This window comes from Bos indicus, chromosome 29, assembly GCF_029378745.1.
Source record: "Bos indicus isolate NIAB-ARS_2022 breed Sahiwal x Tharparkar chromosome 29, NIAB-ARS_B.indTharparkar_mat_pri_1.0, whole genome shotgun sequence".
NCBI lineage: Eukaryota > Metazoa > Chordata > Mammalia > Artiodactyla > Bovidae > Bos > Bos indicus.
The window spans coordinates 44451858-44473083 of record NC_091788.1 but is presented as its reverse complement, the minus strand read 5'-3'; the positions used below and the strand labels follow the sequence as shown (position 1 = coordinate 44473083).

At 44.6% G+C, this 21226-nt stretch overlaps 1 long non-coding RNA gene across 2 annotated transcripts in view; it reads left to right on the top strand.

The window, feature by feature from the left end:
* The window catches only part of LOC109554234 (uncharacterized), a 38269-nt gene that overhangs the window by 3733 nt on the left and 13310 nt on the right, over window positions 1–21226 (top strand). The window contains exons 2-3 of one of the 2 annotated variants that reach the window (XR_011565016.1): window positions 806–898; window positions 9105–9389. This is a non-coding gene — a long non-coding RNA (uncharacterized lncRNA). The remainder of the gene's footprint in view (window positions 1–805; window positions 899–9104; window positions 9390–21226) is intronic. The other variant, XR_011565017.1, reaches the window with a different exon arrangement.

The window sequence follows — 21226 nt, the reverse complement described above, 5'->3', positions numbered from 1 at the left end:
TGGGGCTTTCTTCTGTGTCTTCCACTTGTCATCCAGCATCCACCGTCACCCCGGGGAAGAGAGGAGACTCCCTAAGTACCTAGTGTCAAAGCCTCAGTATCAAGACTTGGTGTCTCCAGTAGGGACCTAAGAGGGGGTGAAAAGCAGTCATGGATAGTTAGCATGAAAGGAACACTTCACCCTTTCTCCTCTACATACTTTTAAAAATCCATACAATTTCTAAGGGGTAGAAACTTCATCATATCATAAGTAAGTCTCATAACAAGTTTATATTAATAATAGTCCTATTTTTTTTTAACTGTTAAGTTTTCTGGGCTTCCCTGATGGCTCACTGGTTAAAAATTCACCTGCCAATTCAGGAGACATGGGTTCAGTTCCTGGTCTGGGAAGATCCCATATGCCTCTGAGCAACTAAGCCCATGTGTTACGACTGTTGAGCCTGAGCTCTGGAGCTCGGGAACCTCAATTACTGAGCCCACACGCCCCATCTACTAAAGCCTGCACGCCCTAGAGCCTGTGTTCTGCAACAAGAGAAGCCATCACAATGAGAAGCCTGCACACCACAATTAGAGAAAAGCCCATGCAGCAACGAAGACCCAGCACCGCCATAAATAAATAAATAAAATTATATACGAAACATGTTGGTAAACCTTAAAAAAAAAGTTTTATACACATCCCTTTATAATTTTCCCCAGTCTCCAAAAGGTCTGTAAACTCTATGCCACATTTTTAAAATTATTTATTTATTTACTTGGCTGCACCAGGTCTTAACTGAGTCATGTGGGATCTTCCATCTTTATTACAGCATGCCAGATCTAGTTCCCTGGCCAGGGATCAAACCCTGGCCCCCTGCATTGGGACCATGGAGTCTTAGTCAGTGGACCACCAGAGAAGTCCTGTAGGTATCTTTTTTTTTTTTCCTCTAATTTTATTTTTAAACTTTACATAATTGTATTAGTTTTGCCAAATATCAAAATGAATCCGCCACAGGTATACATGTGTTCCCCATCCCGAACCCTCCTCCCTCCTCCCTCCCCATACCATCCCTCTGGGCCGTCCCAGTGCACCAGCCCCAAGCATCCAGCATCATGCATCGAACCTGGACTGGCAACTCATTCCCTACATGATATTTTACATGTTTCATTGCCATTCTCCCAAATCTTCCCACCCTCTCCCTCTCCCACAGAGTCCATAAGACTGTTCTATACATCAGTGTCTCTTTTGCTGTCTCGTACACCAGGTTATTGTTACCATCTTTCTAAATTCCATATATATGCGTTAGTATACTGTATTTATGTTTTTCTTTCTGGCTTACTTCACTCTGTATAATAGGCTCCAGTTTCATCCACCTCATTAGAACTGATTCAAATGTATTCTCTTTAATGGCTGAGTAATACTCCATTGTGTATATGTACCACAGCTTTCTTATCCATTCATCTGCTGATGGACATCTAGGTTGCTTCCATGTCTTGGCTATTATAAACAGTGCTGCGATGAACATTGGGGTACACGTGTCTCTTTCCCTTCTGGTTTCCTCAGTGTGTATGCCCAGCAGTGGGGTTGCTGGATCATAAGGCAGTTCTATTTCCAGTTTTTTAAGGAATCTCCACACTGTTCTCCATAGCGGCTGTACTAGTTTGCATTCCCACCAACAGTGTAAGAGGGTTCCCTTTTCTCCACACCCTCTCCAGCATTTATTATTTGTAGACTTTTGGATCGCAGCCATTCTGACTGGTGTGAAATGGTACCTCATAGTGGTTTTGATTTGCATTTCTCTGATAATGAGTGATGTTGAGCATCTTTTCATGTGTTTGTTAGCCATCTGTATGTCTTTTTTGGAGAAATGTCTATTTAGTTCTTTGGCCCATTTTTTGATTGGGTCGTTTATTTTTCTGGAGTTGAGCTGTAGGAGTTGCTTGTATATTTTTGAGATTAGTTGTTTGTCGGTTGCTTCATTTGCTATTATTTTCTCCCATTCTGAAGGCTGTCTTTTCACCTTGCTAATAGTTTCCTTTGATGTGCAGAAGCTTTTAAGGTTAATTAGGTCCCATTTGTTTATTTTTGTTTTTATTTCCAATATTCTGGGAGGTGGGTCATAGAGGATCCTGCTGTGATGTATGTCGGAGAGTGTTTTGCCTATGTTCTCCTCTAGGAGTTTTATAGTTTCTGGTCTTACGTTTAGATCTTTAATCCATTTTGAGTTTATTTTTGTGTATGGTGTTAGAAAGTGGTCCAGTTTCATTCTTTTACAAGTGGTTGACCAGATTTCCCAGCACCACTTGTTAAAGAGATTGTCTTTAATCCATTGTATATTCTTGCCTCCTTTGTCGAAGATAAGGTGTCCATATGTACGTGGATTTATCTCTGGGCTTTCTATTTTATTCCATTGATCAATATTTCTGTCTTTGTGCCAGTACCATACTGTCTTGATAACTGTGGCTTTGTAGTAGAGCCTGAAGTCAGGTAGGTTGATTCCTCCAGTTCCATTCTTCTTTCTCATGATCGCTTTGGCTATTCGAGGTTTTTTGTATTTCCATACAAATTGTGAAATTATTTGTTCTAGCTCTGTGAAGAATACTGTTGGTAGCTTGATAGGGATTGTGTTGAATCTATAAATTGCTTTGGGTAGTATACTCATTTTCACTATATTGATTCTTCCAATCCATGAACATGGTATATTTCTCCATCTATTAGTGTCCTCTTTGATTTCTTTCACCAGTGTTTTATAGTTTTCTATATATAGGTCTTTAGTTTCTTTAGGTAGATATATTCCTAAGTATTTTATTCTTTCCATTGCAATGGTGAATGGAATTGTTTCCTTAATTTCTCTTTCTGTTTTCTCATTATTAGTGTATAGGAATGCAAGGGATTTCTGTGTGTTGATTTTATATCCTGCAACTTTACTGTAGTCATTGATTATTTCTAGTAATTTTCTGGTGGACTCTTTAGGGTTTTCTATGTAGAGGATCATGTCATCTGCAAATAGTGAGAGTTTTACTTCTTCTTTTCCAATTTGGATTCCTTTTATTTCTTTTCTGCTCTGATTGCTGTGGCCAAAACTTCCAAAACTATGTTGAATAGTAAAGGTGAAAGTGGGCACCCTTGTCTTGTTCCTGACTTTAGAGGAAATGCTTTCAATTTTTCACCATTGAGGATAATGTTTGCTGTGGGTTTGTCATATATAGCTTTTATTATGTTGAGGTATGTTCCTTCTATTCCTGCTTTCTGGAGAGTTTTTATCATAAATGGATGTTGAATTTTGTCAAAGGCTTTCTCTGCATCTATTGAGATAATCATATGGTTTTTATTTTTCAATTTGTTAATGTGGTGTATTACATTGATTTTCGGATATTGAAGAATCCTTGCATCCCTGGGATAAAGCCCACTTGATCATGGTGTATGATCTTTTTAATGTGTTGTTGGATTCTGATGGCTAGAATTTTGTTAAGGATTTTTGCATCTAAGTTCATCAGTGATATTGGCCTGTAGTTTTCTTTTTTTGTGGGATCTTCGTCAGGTTTTGGTATTAGGGTGATGGTGGCCTCATAGAATGAGTTTGGAAGTTTACCTTCCTCTGCAATTTTCTGGAAGAGTTTGAGCAGGATAGGTGTTAGCTCTTCTCTAAATTTTTGGTAGAATTCAGCTGTGAAGCCGTCTGGACCGGGGCTTTTGTTTGCTGGAAGATTTTTGATTACAGTTTCAATTTCCATGCTTGTGATGGGTCTGTTAAGATTTTCTATTTCTTCCTGGTCCAGTTTTGGAAAGTTGTACTTTTCTAAGAATTTGTCCATTTCTTCCACGTTGTCCATTTTATTGCATATAATTGTTGATAGTAGTCTCTTATGATCCTTTGTATTTCTGTGTTGTCTGTTGTGATCTCTCCATTTTCGTTTCTAATTTTGTTGATTTGATTTTTCTCCCTTTGTTTCTTGATGAGTCTGGCTAATGGTTTGTCAATTTTATTTATCCTTTCAAAGAACCAGCTTTTGGTTTTGTTGATTTTTGCTATGGTCTCTTTTGTTTCTTTTGCATTTATTTCTGCTCTAATTTTTAAGATTTCTTTCCTTCTACTAACCCTGGGGTTCTTCATTTCTTCCTTTTCTAGTTGCTTTAGGTGTAGAGTTAGGTTATTTATTTGACTTTTTTCTTGTTTCTTGAGGTGTGCCTGTATTGCTATGAACTTTCCCCTTAGGACTGCTTTTAAAGTGTCCCACAGGTTTTGGGTTGTTGTGTTTTCATTTTCATTTGTTTCTATGCAAATTTTGATTTCTTTTTTGATTTCTTCTGTGATTTGTTGGTTATTCAGCAGCGTGTTGTTCAGCCTCCATATGTTGGAATTTTTAATAGTTTTTCTCCTGTAATTGAGATCTAATCTTACTGCATTGTGGTCAGAAAAAATGCTTGGAATGATTTCTAGTTTTTTGAATTTACCAAGGCTAGCTTTATGGCCCAGGATGTGATCTATCCTGGAGAAGGTTCCATGTGCGCTTGAGAAAAAGGTGAAATTCATTGTTTTGGGATGAAATGACCTATAGATATCAATTAGGTCTAACTGGTCTATTGTATCGTTTAAAGTTTGTGTTTCCTTGTTAATTTTCTGTTTAGTTGATCTATCCATAGGTGTGAGTGGGGTATTAAAGTCTCCCACTATTATTGTGTTATTGTTAATTTCTCCTTTCATACTTGTTAGCATTTGTCTTACGTACTGTGGTGCTCCCGTGTTGGGTGCATATATATTTATAATTGTTATATCTTCTTCTTGGATTGATCCTTTGACCATTATGTAGTGACCTTCTGTAGGTATCTTTTTGAATTATAGTTTTCTCCAGATAGATGCCCAGGAATGGAATTACAGAATCCTATGGTAACTCTATTTTTAGTTTTCTGAGCAACCTCTATAGTGGCTGTACCAATTTATACTCCCACCAGCACCATAGGGGAGTTCCCTCTCGAGCATTTATTATTTGTAGACTTTTAGATGATGGCCTTGCTGTTTTCTCTATGAATTCTCCTGTGTGTGAGTGACTAACACAATGAACAAATCAACTGAACTGTTGTAGTGTTACTGCCGCGTACAGCAAAATGTCTCAAACCAGTTATTGTAAACGTGCGATCTTTTCTCTCATCTTAAAAACAAAACCTTTCATGGCCCCACATTCCTCTCTAGATACTGTTGCATTTTCTTTCTTCCTATGCTAGGCACAAAAGTGGCCCTCCAAAGATACATTCCTTTCCTAATCCCAGGAACCTGTGATTATCGCCCATGTGGCAGAAGAACGTACGTTACTTTATATGGTGAAAGATGTGATTAAGTTAAAGATCTTGAGAGGGGGAACTTATTCTGGATAATCTGGGTGAGCCTGATAGGCCAGCACAAGTGTCCTTATAAGAGAGAGACATAAAGAGATCAAACACAGGCAGAAGTGGAGGAGGCAATGTGACTCCAGAGGCAGAGGCTGGAGTGAGGCGGGGCTAAGCCCCAGAGGTGGGGGGCACAGCCCGGGTTCTTTGCTACAACCTCTGCAGGGAGGTGGCCTCTGCCAATTCCTTAATTTTGGACTTCTGGCCCCTAGAACTGTGAGAGAGTATGTTTCTGTCCTTTTAAGCCACTCAGTTTATCGTAATCTCTTACAGCAAGCTCTAGAAAACTAATACACTCCCTTCACAGCTAAACTCCTCCAAAAAGTTATCTATGTTACTTCTCCTCCATTCCTTATATATATATATATTTTTATTTTTTTTTTTTTTAGTTTTTGTTTTGTTTTGTTTTGTGTGCGTGTGCTGAGTCTTCGCTGCTGCACGCAGTCTTTCTCTAGTTGCGCCAAGCATGGGCCACTCTAGCTGTGGTGCACAGGCTTCTCGTTGCAGCGACTTCCCTTGTTGCAGAGCACAGGCTCCAGGTGTACAGGCTCAGTAGTTGTGGTACACAGGCTTAGTTGCCCCTCAGCCCATGGAATCATCCCGAAACAGGGATTTAACCCAAATCCCCTGCACTGGCAAGTGGATTCTTCACCACTGGACTACCAGGGAAGTCCTTCTCCACTTCTTTTTATCATGTTTGTCTACACTGAACATTTTAATATATACAGAAAAGTTAATGATTGGGCTTCCCTGATAGCTCGGTTGGTAAAGAATCCGCCTGCAATGCAGGAGACCCCAGTTCAATTCCTGGGTCAGGAAGATCTCCTGGAGAAAAGATAGTCTGTCCTCTCCAGTGTTCTCAGGCTTCCCTTGTGGCTCAGCTGGTAAAGAATCCTGCATTGCTGGAGACCTGGGTTTGATCCCTGGGTTGGGAAGATCCCCGGGAGAAGGGATAAGTTTACCCACTCCAGTATTCTGACCTGGAGAATTCCATGGACTGTATGGTCCACGGGGTCACAAAGAGTCAGACATGACTGAGTCCTTCTCCATTCCTTTTTATCCAGTTTTTCTATATTGGACATTTTAATATATACAGAAAAGTTAATGATTAGAGCAATAGGCAATAGAACATTTCTAGATTCAGAAGGTACTGGTTGCCCTATTTGCCTTTTCTATATATATTTTGGGGCTTCCCAGATGGTGCAGTGGTAAAGAATTCACCTACCAGTGAAGGAGATGCAAGGATCGATGCGTGGTTCAGGAAGATCCCCTGGAATAGGAAATAGCAACCTACTCCGGGATTCTTGACTGGAGAATTCCATGGACAGGGGGCCTGGCAGGCTACAGTCCATGAGGTCACAGAGTTGAACATGACTGAGCGACTGCGCGCACACAGCACACTATGTATTTCAGTATGTATCTACTAAGAATAGAAACATTATCCTACATATTCATAATACCTAAGTAAATTAAAATTTTTTAATTTAATAAATTAAAAATTAAGAATAATTCCCTAATATCATCTAACATTCAGCCTGTATTCCAAAGTCCTTCCTTGTTCCCAAAATATACTTTATAATTTTTTTCCCTTGGCCTAGGATCCAAGCAAGGTTTATATGTTGAATGTGATTGTTAACTCTTTTAAATTTACATTAATCTCCCACTTCTTTTGTTTTTTAACAACTCTGATAACTTTTTAACTAATTTGGCCTATATTCTTTTTTTTCTTTAACATGTATTTATTTGTTTGGCTGCGTCGGGTCTTTGTTGGGTCGTGCAGGATCCCTCCTCGTGACACACTGACTCTCCAGTTGTGGTGCCTGAGCTCCAGCACGCACAGGCTCCGCAGGTTCAGTGCGCTGGGCTTAGTCGCTCTGCAGCGTGTGGGATCTTAGTTCCCTGACCAGGGATGGAACCCGCATGCCTTGCATTGCAAGGCTATTCTTTTTTTTAACTTTTTTTTTTCAGATCATTTATTTGGCTGTGCCGGGTTTGAATTGTGGCATGTGTGATCTAGTTCCCCCACCAGGGGTCGAACCCAGGCCCCCTGCACTGGGAGTGCAGACCCTTAGCCACTGGACCACAAGGGAAGTCTCTGGCCCATATTCTTATAGTTGGCCAACATTCTGGATTTATCTGATTGCGTCACTTACCCGGATCCTCTATCAGCTACAGTTCTTGTATGCTCCAAACTGAGGCTTTCGGCCCTGATTTCTTTCTCTGGAATGAGTGATAGTCGCTCAGTTGTGTCCGACTCTTTGCAACCCCCATGGACTGTAGCCCACCAGGCCTCTCCATCCATGGAATTCTCCAGACATACTGGAGAACACTGGAGTGGGTTGCCATATCCTTCTCCATCTTTCTCTGGAGCATTCATCTGAATCAGTTTCCCCTCTGTGGTTGTTTACTGTCTCTCTCCACTAGAATGTAAGCTCCAGAGGGTATCAACGTGTGTCTGTTGGGTACCTGTTCCAGTCCACTCTCTAACCAGCGCATCACAGGTACTCAGCATGTAGGTGCTGTGTGAATCAGTCCTTCACATTCACTGACTTGACTTGTCTCAATACTATTTAACACCTATTGAGAAATTGCTGGAATAATTTACGCTGTTCCTTAGAATATCTCAGATTTTTTGAAGCCTTGAATTCCTGAAAATGTCATTCCACACTTGTCTAGGCTCGCAGAGGTGTGGAATTTCCCCTAGTAATGTGAAGGCATGCCTCTTTGTTATTCATACGTCCCTGGCCACCAAGGGTCCAGATCTATTTTATGCTTGAGTCGCTGTACCCAACCAGGTGTGTGGTATATGTGGCCTGTTTTCTTCTCCTTGGATCCATTATTTCTGCTTATTTATCAGTCAGAAGTTTATTTTTTTGGCCACACCACACAAAATGTGAGATCTTAGTTCCCTGATCCCTTAGCTTAGGGATCAAGCCCTCGCCCCCTGCAGTGGAAGCACAGAGTCTTAATCACTGGACCACCCGGAAAGTCCCTGGTTGGAAGTTTATAGCTTGCTGTTTCTTGCATTCTCTAGGAACTCTGATCTCATAGTTAAGGCAATAAAATAGAGATATTGGGTGTGGACAGAGCTGTAGAGATATACTACAGAAGGCTCAAACCTATTAGTAGGATCTTCTTAGCAAATGAGGATAGCTAACATTGCCTGAATTCTTATAATAATCAAAATAATCTCGTAGGTACTGTACTGAGCACTTAACATATTCTCTGTCATCTAATCTTTCCAACAACCCTTTGAGATAAGAACTGTCAATCTCTCAGCTCTACTTAGCTAGAAACTGCCTGTGCCAGGCCCAGAGTCAAGGCAGCCTGAACCCAGACCTTCGTGGGAAACTGTTGTGCTGAATTGCTTCTGCTCTTGCTAGCTGAGCCCGACAACCTGTTCTCCTAGCCTTTCACAGCATGGTCTGCCATTTTGGCTGGGAGTCAGGGAGCAAGGTTGTGGAGCCACCTGTCCATTCATTCAATGAATGCTTGTTTTTAAAAAATTATTATTATTTTTTGGCCATGCCATGTGGCATGTGGGATCTTAGTTCCTGGACCAGGGATCGAACCTGTGCCCCCTGCAGTGGAAGAATGGAATCTTAACCACTGGACCACCAGGGAAGTCCCAGTGAATGCTTGTTGAATGAGCACTTCAGAGGCAAGTTTTTTTTTTCCCCCCCAGAGGCAAGTTTTTAAGAACATAAATGCCAAAAGACAATGATGTTTATTTTCTTTCTCAGACCTCTGCCTCCCCAAGATCAAGCACTCTGGGCCTCCTCTGGTGATACCTGAGTGTAGAGAAGCTGTTGCCCCTCTCCTAAGAGGCCTGCACCGGCACCCGGTCAAGACGGACAGTCTACTGTTATGTGAACCTCTCAGACTGCGCTTCGCAGTATACAAATTGTGAACTAAATCATCAAACTTGTTCTTTGGCTGAATTACATTTTCTCCTGGAATATGAGATGCATTCCACTGAGACCACAGAAAGAAAAAGTGAAGATCAAGACACCGTGACATCACCTTGTGTAAGTGCAGATATTTTCAATCATCTGAGTAGCTAGAACTGTATATAATATATATATTTTTTACTAAACTTAACCAAAATGTGCACATTACAGGGAATTGTGGGCTCTTGGGTGATTTTATATGTTTTTATTATTCTTTCTTTGCATTTTCCCAAAGATCCCTGTTTCTGTCTGTCTTTTTTCTTTTCCTTTTTGGCCACAAATTGCAACAGTCGGAACTTCCCTGACAGGGGTTTGAACCCACGCCCCCTGTAGTGGCAGCTTGGAGTCTTAACCACCAGACTACCAGGGAAGTCCAAGATCCCTGTTTCTAACAAGTTGTATAAAAGTGGCATTATTGTATGGCTTTTGTTCAATGCCCTCTTGGTCCCATTAGTTCATTCGGCCAACACTGAACACTCACCAACGTGCTAGTTGGAAATGCAAGAAATATAAGGGACCAGGTCTTGCCCTCAGCTTCCTGTCCATCTCATGCTGAGAGAGATGCCGCAGTAAACCAGTTGCCACACACTGAGAGAGGACTTGAAGGGACCTATGTACTCTGTCTGGTGGGGAATGCAGAGGAGGCAGGCTGGCTGGTTAGAGAGGTGATCCCAGAAGGCTTCAAGGTGATGACCACTTGGGGCTGTACTTAGCGGGGTGAGAAGGGGTTGACATTGGGTGAGAAGAGGAGAACAAACACTCTAAGCAGGAAGAATAGTGTTGCCAGTGTGTGATGACCAGAGACCACGTGACTCACTTGGGAAAAGGTGAAAAAAGTAGTTTGGTGTAGCTGGAACAGAGAGAGGGTTACAGAGACTGGGAGGAGGCGAGCTGGGGCTGGGGGGAGCCTTGCGTGCAAGAATAAGGAAACTGGCCTTTGTTCTGTAGGTGACAGGGAAAAAGACTCCAGCATGTCTTTGCTTTTCATCATTTGCTGAGCAGAGAGATTGAGTCCGCTGGGAGCAGCATGGGAGTGGGTCACAGCGGGACACTGCGTGGGTCCCTGGCACAGAGTCCCCTGCTCAGTAGTGCAGGAGGTCCGTTCACTGGATCACTGGAATGAACAGTTCAGGAGTGAGAGGACGAGATGTAAACTAAGGCACAGAAAGTGGGGATGAAAACAAGAAGGATAGGTCCTATTTGACAGAATTTGCTGATTAATTATGAATGATGGTGATGAGGGAGACACCAGGCTTACAACTAATCATCGCTGATGTCTTTCACCAAATGCCTACTTTGCAGGTAGATTCTTTGCCTGCAGTATCTCCTTTTCTCCCATAATCGCCATATGAGAGGAGTTATGTTATTATCTGCGTTTTATAGATGAGGAAGTTGGGCCCTGGAGTGGTCAAAGTGACTAGGCAGGTATATCACTTTGAATCCAAGGATGTGAACCCAAGGGAAGGGAGGAAAGCAACCACCAGGCATGGTTAATGAGTGGCAGATTCAGGCTCCCCAGATTCACAGCCAGGCTGCCCGAGGGCCATATTAGGCCACAGATGTGTACTGCTTGGCCCATAGAATATTTTTTTTCCAAACAACTTTTCAAAAGTTTTTTTTTATGTGACTAGTTTTAAAGTCTGTTGAATTTGTGGCAATACTGGTTCAGTTTTATGTTTTGATTTTTGGGGGAGGGGCCTTGTGACATGTGGGATCTGAGCTCCCTAACCAGGGATCGAACCCACATCCCCTGCATTGACAGGCAAGATCTTAACCACAGGACTGCAAGGACAGTCGCTTGGCCCATAGAATATTCTGAAAGCAGTTTTTAGAACTAATTGCTAATGTTTAAAAATAGAATTCCTATTAAAACCTGGGTTTCTGGTTTTTCCTGAAAAGTAAGAAGCTCTGGCCGCCCGGGCCCATAGAGCAACTCTTGCTGCCTGTCTGCCTTCCCTTTGGCTGTGGCCGGCGCTCTGCTGCTGACCAGAGCCCTCCAGCCTGCCTGGGTCCCTGCCCCCCTTTGCAGATGCTCAAGTTTGCTGGTTCAGTTTGACACCAGGCTGTGCCTGTTCATTTGATCTCATGTCAAGCCCAGGCCTCCAACTGATGGCCAAATACTCTTTCGAATGTTAGGGAATATAAGATAAAAACAGTAATGTGTTTTGCTTTGTTTGTTTTTTCTTTCGTGCTGTGGGAATTGAGAAAAACTAAATACCCACCCATGCTTGAGCGCCCACAAGGAGGAGGTTTACGTACAGGCCAAAGGTCAATGGTCCCAGTTCCTCGAAGCAACACCCACTAAAATGAAGTGTCAGTCACCCCTTGGAAAATGGCCAAAGTAATGGGAATTATACAAATCATGTTGTGATTTTTTTGTGTGTTTGTTTTGTAATTGATTAATTTACTTGAATTTTTTTAAGTTTTTTTTTTTTTTTTTTTTTTGCTGTGGACCATTTTCAAAGTTTTTATTGAATTTGTTACAATATTGCTTCTATTTAATGTTTTGGTTTTTTGGCTGTGAGGCATGTGGGATCTCAGCTCCCCGATCAGGGATCGAACCCATTACCCACTGCTTAAGTCTTAACCACTGGACCACCAGGGAAGTCCCTGCTGGAATTTTAAGCTGTGAACTTTGAACATATTATAAGGACGTTTTTGGAGAAAATACATGTGTGTGTGTCATAGCTTACATAGCTTGGAATTCTCTGTAGAAATTCAAGTTCAGAACATTTTTTAAAGGTTTTTGCAATTTACTAAAGGTTGAAACATGTTTCTGTTCCATTTAGTTAGAATGTGAGGCACAGGATGACAAACAGGTATCTGTCCACGTTAACTATTTTGTTCCATCTAAGATGTAACAAGGGCCACGGCAGCCGCCAGTCTGGACAAATGATAGATTTTATGTTTGTGTGAGATTGTCTGCAGTTTGTAAACTGCACTTGAGACACAGGTTCAAACAGGTGCAAGGAAGAGAGAAGACAGCAGAGCTTTAGGAGTTGGGCTCCTGATCTGTGTGCTGAATGCTACCCCAGAGGGTTTTCCCCCGCGCTTGCCTGCCTGACTCAGGGACTGGAGGAAGGTGGCGGCTGCTGCTCCTGGACACGGATTTCTCAGAGGCCACTGGGCACTCCTCTGGGATGGCCACTGGGTCTCAGAGGTTCATTGTCCATCTTGCAAGGGTTATCGTGTTGTCAGACCACCCTGACCCAACTCTTAAGAGGTCTGCCCTGGGATCTTCCCCCTAGTGGGCCCAAATTAATCTTACAAGGTTTGCACTGAAGATCAATTTGGTCTCAGGAGCTATTTCTATGCTGAGTAATTAAGGCTTTCAAGGTCACCCTCTGGTGCTCCTTGGACTCTGACCCCTGCCCAGCACATTCTCCTTCCTCTCTTCCTCAGAAATTCTCCACCCCTGGTACCCCGGTGTGCACGCCCAGGGTGGGACCTGGATGTGTGTTGTGGTCAGTTCTTCCATTCTTGGCAGTATCACCTGGAATCCACCATGTTTTGTTGATATCGTATAGACAAATGCCCGTATTAGGTGGTTGGCACCATGCTGAGCCAGGGACACAACAGACAGGTGCCGCGCCCTTGGGGACAAGAGGAATACACAGCGACTCATTCACAAACAACGGGCATTTCATCACAGTGCTGAAACAACTGGCACTTTATCTCAGTCACATTATAATTGGCTCAGTGGTAAAGAATCCACCTGTCAACACAGAAGACGAAAGAGACCCAGGTTCAATTCCTGGGTCAGGAAGATCCCCTGGAGAAGGAAATGGAAACCCACTCCAGTTTTCTTGCCTGGAGATTCCCACAGAGGAGCCTGGAACGCTACAGTCCATGGGGTCATAGAGAGTCCGACACGACTGAGCACACACACATTGTAATTTCATTTCAGTAGTATCACCTATGAAGCCTAAACTCCCCCAAGGGTCCAGACAGGTTCTTGGTAAAATTCTACTACTTCTTCATTCTTTGACAAGTATTTCTTCAGCACCTATCAGGCACTATTCCAGAAGTCAGGATTGTAACTGAAAACAAAACTGACAAATATTCCTGTTCTGTTGCTTATCTTGTTGTGGAAGGAGACAGAAAACCTGTGTCCATATGTAATATGAGCTAAGAATTTCGAAGAAAAACCAAGAAGGGTAGCAGAGAGAGAATGACAGAGGGGAGTGGCTGGACTGTGTTTTTCAGAGAAAGTCGTTAGGGAAGGCCTTTCTGATGAGTTGACTCTCCAAGTCAGGCCCAGAAAGGGGTGAGAGAGAAGCGACTGATTGGAGGAAGTCCTTTTCAGGTAGGAGGCCGAGGGGACAGCGCCCCCCAGTGGTGAGCGCTCCTAGCTCGTCTGAGGAATAGGAAGTCACTGTGGGAACATCCGGGCTCCTTGGTTTCCTCCTGGGCAAGTCCATGGGCCAGTTGAGAGGCACTGATGAATCATTTACGCGGAGACATTTATGTAAACCATCAAGCCCTGTATCAAAGTTATTCTCTTTATATTGACTTCATCAAATATTTGTAGAATGTCTAAATCATCATGGATCATAATTATTTACGATTCTGCCCTTTCTTTTTTTTTATTATTGAGGTGAAATCCACATAACGTATAATTAACCATTTTAAAATGTATGATCCAGTGAAATTTAGTGTCTTCACGTGATTGTGCAACCATTACCTCTATTTAGTTCTGAAATTTTTTCATCACCCTGCCCTTTCATTTGTTAAAAAAAAAAAAAAATTATTTATTTGGCTGCACAGGAGTCTTCGTTGCAGCATGCAGGATCTTCAGTTGCAGCATGTGGGATCTAGTTCCCTGACCAGGGATTGAACCGGGGGCTGCTGTGTTGGGCGAGCAGAGTTTTAGCCACTGGACCAGCTGGGAAGTCTCTCATTTTTAATATTAGGTTGTCACCTCTCTTTTTTTAAATTTGTAATTAATTTATTTGACTGTGCTGGATCTTAGCTGTGGCATGGGAGATCCTGAATTTTTGTTGCTGCATGTGGGATCTTTTTTTTCCTTTTCTTTTCTTTTTCAGCTGTGTCATGCAGGATCTTTAGCTGTCCTATGTGAGATATTGTTCCCCAGCCAGGGTTCAAGCCTAGGTCCCCTGCGTTGGGAGCATGAAGTCTTAGCCACTGAACTACCAGGGGAGTCCCTGTTAGCACTCTTGAAAAAGGATTCCCGCCCCCCCCCCACCCCCGCTCCGCCATATCTGACTGTGCCCTTTCTGGCTGGCCTTCCCCAATTCTTATGAGTCATCTATGTGTTTATTCAATAGATATTTATCACACATGTGTTGTGCTGGTAGGTACGGGTGATACGGAAGGCACACAGGTCCCCGAAGTTAGGGGACTCATAATCCAGTGGAGGATTTAGACACTAACCATAAAGAGAATCCCAGGGATGGGGGAGCCTGGTGGGCTGCCGTCTATGGGGTCGCACAGAGTCGGACACGACTGAAGCGACTTAGCAGCAGCAGGAGCAGCATAAAGTATCAGAAAATTGATTTAAATCATGATAAATGCTTTTTTTTTAAAGTGCTTCCAGAATTACACTTAAAGCATTTGTGAAGTTATTAAAGCTACCAGAAGTGAGGTGCCACTAGCTACTAGAGCTTAGAATACTATGACTAAGTGGTTTTTATGATTGTGCCCTTGGTTCAAAGACACTGGAGAGAAAGATCACCTCAGGAAAGTGACCTGGATCTTGTCAGGGCAGAGAGCAGAACGGCAGGCAGGGGTAGAACACAGTGGTACTTCATTTCCTCCTGATAACAGCCCTTTGCAAGGCCAGATATTGTTACCGACCACTCCCATTTTATAGATGTGGAAACTGAAACTTAAAAGGTCCTGCCTAAAGCCACCTGGCGGGCCGTATAGCCAATGTTTCCCTTTAGCCGGCTGTCCGGCAAAGCTGAAAAGCATTGTGTCCAGTAGAGGGCAGTCGTGCATCTGGTTGGAAGAAGGCCTGCGCGCTCTCGCCGGGTTGGTCCGTATCCACCCGGCCCAGATGGCGTGCTCCCAGACTTCCAGGAGAAGGCGCTGCTGGGCTTGCCTCGGAGTCTCCTGGCCGTACCTCCCTGGGGTCCTGCCCTCCTGCTCCCTCCCCGCCCACCCTCGCACCAAGACGCCTGACCCAGCAAGCCCTCGCACCCTCGGGCCTTCTCTTACACACTGATGTGTGCATCTGTGTTTTCCTAGATGATTGTTTCCTAATCACGCTGTGGAATAACAAATCAGTAACCCAGTCACCTCAAGTGATGAGCTAGTGGTCACCAAAACATGGGGAATAGCCCCCTGGGCAGGAGCCACAGAAAATGCTAGCGTGGTCCCCGTGGCCACGTGGTACAGCGGTGCCACCATGGTGCCACCGCTGCACGTCTGTCATGTAGGCACAATCGTGGGGTTTTTTTTTTAGGCGGGATGACCTGGCAACATTTCTACCCCACCCACAGCTAGTTTCGCTTTCCTAATGTTTTTAAAAACTACCTTCTAACTGAAGTAGGGTGGCTGAACAGGTTCCAACATTTTACTTCGCTTTTCTATGCGATCATTGAAGATTTCTTCTAGTGGGTCTTTTTCCTCCTGTCTCTGGAAGATGCCCGGGACTGTCACCTATGGCATTTGTCCAAAGTCCGGGTCCTAATAGCTTTTGGACTGCGGTTTTGGAAGAATTGCTTTTTAATCTGGAAAGTGCCAGCCTTATACAGAGCAGTAACAGGTCCTGCCAGGAATCATCAGTAGGCGGAGCTATGCTCATGTTCTGCTGACCTCTCTCTTTTTAAAGGGGAAGGGGCTGATTTGGTGGGGGAAAAAATGAAAATTGTGGATAGGTCAGTTTGGAGGATTGTTTGAACCTTTGCTTTCTTCAACGTGATAAACTCTGGTTTACCAAAAAGAGCGGGCAGTGGGAGGAAATTGAGGGGTGAAACGACTGCGAGATCCCTGCGTTCACCTACTGAGTGCAGCAGAGAAAGGCTTCTTTGAGCTGTGCTGGGGGAAGCCATATGGCATCAGCTTTTGGGACAATCTCAGTTTCTGAGGCAGAAGACCCTGGCCTTTTGCTGGGCACATCAGACTGCCACCAATTCTCAGTTCTGAAAATGTGGCCATCAGCGAGGCCTGTGAGCAGCACTGTGAAACAGTTGTTACCTGCTCAGGAATGACCTTACCCAGGCCGTAAGCTCCCTGCAGAATTCCTCCACTTCCCTTGTAATGCAAGTCTTTTGGTAATAATCACCTGCATTTGTAGGACCTTAAAGAATTTTTGATTCAACAAGACACAAATTGGTTATCAACCTGTTTTTTTTTTTCAGTTTAGGCAACAAACCTCTTCTTTGGTGATTAAAAAAAAATCAAAGATGAAAAGAAAATGGAAGATACAATGGAGATCAGTTCTAGAAAAAAAGAATTATTTGTGTCAGCAGTCCCAGCTGAGGCACGCAAACCCGGGAAGACGTACCCTTTTTTACAGGAATAGTCTTCTCTTTACCAGAGATTCATGCTTGGACTTATTTAAATATGAGACTCTTCTGGAGGATGTAAGTAGGTGGGAGGATAGAAAAACCAGAGGATAACTATCCAAAGCTGTTACCAGTGGAGGACGTCTTAAATGAAAACAAAGGGTCTGATTACCAGTGAGTCAGGAAGGGCTGAGATCTCCATTTAGAAAACCCTGACCTGTGCAGAAGTCAGGGCAGGTGCATAAAGCCAGGTGTAGCCAGGCTGGCATGATCAGTCCCACAGAAGCACCTCAAAGCAGAGGCTGTGGCCTTTTAGAGCTCCTCACTGCTGTGGGTTCTTGTTTAAAACACTTAGTGATTGTCAGACCCACGTGTTGATTGGTCAGATTTGATGCATTTATAAGGAGAACGATCCATCCGCTCCTGACCCCATCTGGTGCCAAATCAGAATGTGACGCTTCTCACCCCTCTTGCCTCTGGAAGAGGACTGAACAGGAAGAGAGAAGGCAAAAGTTTCACATGCCCAGAGGCAAACAGATGCTACAGAGATGTATTTTTTTAAAAAGAAATAAAGCGGGTTTAATCTGGGAGTTTGATCACCACTAAGAATGTGTTTCTATTTCATCATTCAGTTTCTAGTTCTGCCTTCCAGCTCAGACCTGTGTGTGCAGCAGCGTCTCTGGAAGCGCCTTCTTTCTCAGCCCGTCTCCTTGCCCCCCGGGCACAGTTCCTCACTCGCACCTGGGCTGCTACCTTCCAGGACACCCCCCTTTCCTGAGTCCTCCTGTGAATCTGCCAAAGACAGAGAGATTGGGGCAGCACTCTTGGGTGGTGCCAGGCTTCCCGAAGGTTGTGATCACCCCTCAAAAGGACTTCTGCTTGGTGATATTTCAGAAGAGTCCAGGGAGGCAGTGGCTTGGACACTGATTCAGTTGGGAGGGAGGCAGCACAGCTCTTTGATGCCTATCTAGTCCAGCTCAGTCGGCCTGGGGAAGGGCAGGTCTGTGTCTCCAGCTGCTGTGGGAGTGAGAGAGTGGCTTTGGTAACTTTTGCACCAAGAGTCCTTAGGATGTTATGAGGTTTCTCCTCAATTCCCTCATCTTAAAGTTTTTACTCACTCATGCAGCATCCACAGGATTGGGGCACCTCTTTTGTCTTCGTTATATGCGTCTTCTTTTTACAAATTACGTTTTTTAAAAACGAGTTTTATTTACTTGTTTGTTTACAATTTCTGGTTGTACCCTGCGGCATGTGGGATCTTAGTTTCTGGGCAAGTGATTGAAACCCCACCCTCTGCACTGGAAGGCAGAGTCTTAACCCCTGGACTGCCAAGCAAGTGCAGTCTTAGTTATATTCTCAAAGGAAAACTCACGAGAATGACAGAATCTGAAAAACACCGATGCAAAGAGGAGGCTCAGGCTGTTGGGTCACATCCCAGCGTCCAGCTTGGGGGCATAAGGAGAACAAATCTGCATTATCGGCCAGTGAAGCATTCCCTCTAAATAATCTTTTAAAATAAACATCATTTCCTCCTGTCATTTACTTATTCATGGCTGTGCTGGGTCTTTGTTGCTGCATGTGCTTTCTCTGGTTGCAGTGACTACTCTTTGTTTGGGTGCGTGGGCTTCTCATTGCAGTGGGCTCCGTCGTTGCGGCTCCCAGGCTCTAGACACCGGCTCAGTAGTTGGGGAGCCTGGGCTTAGTTGCTCTGCACTGGCAGGCGGATTCTTTACCACTGAGCCACCAGGGAAGCCCCCACCCAAATAATCTTCAAAAGGAGTGGAACCAAGGGCGTAAGTCAGAGTATATGTGGCGGCCCTGGTTAGGAGTCTGTCTGTCCATCTGTTAACAGATAGTTCCATGATGGGGACAGTACGCCCTGAATATTAGCAGTGCTCTGTAAAAAGAGCTGACAAGGTATTCAGCTACAGACTTGCTCTGTCTTCTTGTCCAGGCTGGCATGTGCCAGAAAGAGTGAAATATTGAAGGGGCAGCCCAAGTGTGAGTTCCGCAGAACAAACTGCCTGGAAAGGGAGAGCACCTTTAGATCCAGCGGGGCAGCGAGGCCCCAGATGAGTGACGTTACCCGAGTGTGCCTCCCTCAGGGGGAGCCCCAAGGCTGTGGCTGTTTGGGGCTCAGAGTCACGCGTGGGACAGTCCTGCTGACAGTGTGGTTTCCTGCTCTACACGTGCCCGTCAGCAGGATACCGTTGACAGGATCTGCTTACCCAATTATGGCCCATTATGCACAGTATCTTTTAAGTTCAATTAAATTAATGTTTAGAAATACCGTAGGTAGAAGAGGCCAGAAAAGCACTATAGTAAACAGTGATTACTGAGATTAGAGTGCCTGGAACTTGAGCACCTTGCGGATTTGTCGGAGTTATCCAGGACAAGTCCCCGTCTCTCCTAGGAAGCATGTAAGTTCCTGAAGGAGATCAGCGCTGATTGAGCTATTTCAGGTAGCTCAGGGCAGACTAAGGAGGGGAGGAAAGAGATAGGACATCAGAAAAACATCTCTGAATACCAGGAGTTGTTACCTCCCTCTGCAAAAACACCAGGGGCTGAATTGTTTGGGTCAGTTACACAGGTAAAAAGATAGACTGAGGCAGAATCCCTGGGCGCAGACTTTGGAGGCCACGTTCAGGGAGGAGAAGCCCACAGCCGCCTCTGACTTCACAGGTGACGTAGTTGAACCCCAGACCTCACTGTAAGATGTGGAGTCACTCCAAGTTTATAAGCTTATTAAACTCGCACGTTTGACTGTCTACACAGTCCTCCTTTAGAGAAAACACACAGAACGCTTCCAGCCACACCTTCTTAAACCACTTGGCTGACAGTTTTTTACTTCTAATTACTCTAGTGAGCGTCTCTATTATTTACAAAGTTTGGGGAAGGCGGGGGTGGGAGCGTAGAGGGGTCAAATTCAGCCCATCTTTTGGGGTCAGTCTGAACTGTCAGAGACCAGAGTAGAGGACCCGTGCCTCCCTCTCTCCATTTCTCTTTCTCTCTCTCTCTCTCAGACACATACACACACATGCACACCCTCAACTATCTGATTTGCTGTGGCCCTGGGGCCAGGGTCAGGATTTTTGAATTTGTTTACACATTTTCGTTGGCTTCCTGGTTCACCCCAAAGCTCCCCCTCCCCATTCACTTAAATTTTTTTTAAATTTATTTGGCTGCACTGGGATCTAGTTCCCTGACCAGGGATCGAACCTGGGCCCCCTGCCTTGGAAGCACGGAGTCTTAGCTACTGGATCACCAGGGATGTCCCCCCATTCACTTTTGTTTCAATAAAATGAGAAGGCTTCTTCTTCCCTTTCCTTTTTTTCTTTCTTTCCTTGGTTGTTGGCCAGATCGATGAGACACTTGTCGTAAAGTAGTTAGTTAGAAGTATTTCAGGAAAAGCACAGCCTGACTCGCTGTTGCACTTGGGTCAGTTCACGAATCTCCACAGTCCAGGCTTCCTTCTGTGGCCTCGAGGCTAGGCCGGGAGAGCAAGGAGCAGATGCTCTGGACACGGCCCCGGGTGGTACTGTGGGGTGGGTCAGCATTGCGCCTTCCTGACCTTGGCCTTGACATTCAGCCCCAGAAGTGGGATAAGTGGTGATTTGACTCCTCGTCAGGTGAGCCCTCTGCCACCCCTGCGTGACTTGCCAGGCCGCACAGTTCCCACCAGTGTTCCAGAAACGGAGGCAGAATGAGAAGATTGTTTCCTCCGATGCAGGTTGACAAGGTGTTTTTAAGGATGAGGCAGCCGGGAACCAGTGAGCCCCACTCCCTTGTGTGTAGAGGCCAGAGTTCTGGCGGGAGGGCACAGGGACACCCCTCCTTCCTGGGGGCTCTCGCTCAGCACAGCCAGTTAGGCAGCCAGGGGCCGGGGACCAGGGACCATTGAGGTAAACTGCAGGCCTCATAAGCAAGATGCTGTTGTCCCTCCCGGGCTGGTGACAGTGTGGCCTGCTACGGCGGGAGGGCGACTGCAGGGCACCTGTGCTGGGCAGGCAGCCCTCCCCACGCCAGCTCCCCCTGGGTCGTGTCTTCACTAAATCTGTAGTCTGTGACTGTCAGGCCTCTCCCAGACTACCTTCCCTCATGGGTCATGAGGAGCTGGGTTTCTTTTTTTTTTTTTAATTAATTTATTTATTTTGATTGTAGGCTAATTACTTTACAATATTGTGGTGGTTTTTTGCCATACATTTACATGAATCAGCCACGGGTGTACATGTGTACATGAATCAGCCACGGGTGTACATGCCCTGGTCCCGAACCCCTCTCCCACCTCCCCCCCCATCCCATCCTTCTGGGGGTTGTCCCAGTGCACCAGCTTTGAGGGCCCTGTCTCATACATCGAACTTGGACTGGTTATCTGTTTCACATATGGTAATATACATGTTTCAAGCTATCCTCTCAAATCATTCCATACTCGCCTTCTCCCAC